This window comes from Papio anubis, unplaced genomic scaffold (genome assembly GCF_008728515.1).
Source record: "Papio anubis isolate 15944 unplaced genomic scaffold, Panubis1.0 scaffold98, whole genome shotgun sequence".
In the NCBI taxonomy this organism is placed as follows: Eukaryota; Metazoa; Chordata; class Mammalia; order Primates; family Cercopithecidae; genus Papio; species Papio anubis.
The window spans coordinates 259,965-260,957 of NW_022170057.1; positions in this window are offsets into that span (position 1 = coordinate 259,965).

Sequence of the window (993 nt, forward strand, 5' to 3'; positions counted from 1 at the left end):
TAAATTCAAATACAAGGCTTGGGAGGCAAGAAGGGCATGCAAACCCAGACTAATAATAATTTGCCTATGCTTCTGACACCTTTGCCCTAAGTAATCCCACAGAGCTGAACTCACACTCCTTCAAATATAGGAAAAATGAGCTCATTAAATTTTAATCATCAACATGCTGCAACTAATTATAATGTGTCTTGTCTTAACTCATGACTGCTGTATAATAAATTCAATTACTTTGGCTTTCTTTTCTATTTATATAAACCGATCTCCAGTGAAAGCAGAGTTGCAAACTCCCATGAATGAAAGGAATGAGTAACACTTAATTTTCAAATGATGACCTCATTAGAGCGTGTGTGTATGTGTGTGTGCATGCGTGTGTAAAATTTGTTTTTCTAAGGAGGAGAATGTCAACACTTTGATAATTACCTTCTTGGGCCTCAAGGGTGTGCTAATAAAGAAAATTTTATACATTGATGTGCTTCTCATCTCTTCATTTCTTTGTTCTATCATCCTGTTGTTAATAACACCCTGCAGCAAAAAAATGTTTGTGAAGCTAAGAGCTGTCCAGATAAGAGAAAAGGTCATGATCTCCCTCCTGTGTGTTCATCAGCCAACGAACAACAATCTGAAAGTAAGAGGATGCCTGTCAGTATGGAGTGGGCAGGCAGCAGCGTGCCATCAAATTGAAGGCAGCGAATGCTCACACAGTTGTACTGGGCTCCAACCTTAACCAAAAATCAATAATCAACAAAGTATTACAATATGAAGTGACTGAATCATGGGAGGCAGTGGTGGAGGGAGAGAACATATGTGTGAAGCTTTGTAAACGCTAAGAATGAGGAACGTAGGCTATTTCTCACCATCTTAAGATTTCTAAGATAAGTGTGTTAGAGGCAATTAATTGAAAAAAGTAGAGTCAGAGAATCCCAGACACACCCCATTTCATTAATGTACAGTGTGGCGGATTTTTAAAATGAACTTCTAACTTCCGTAAAATGG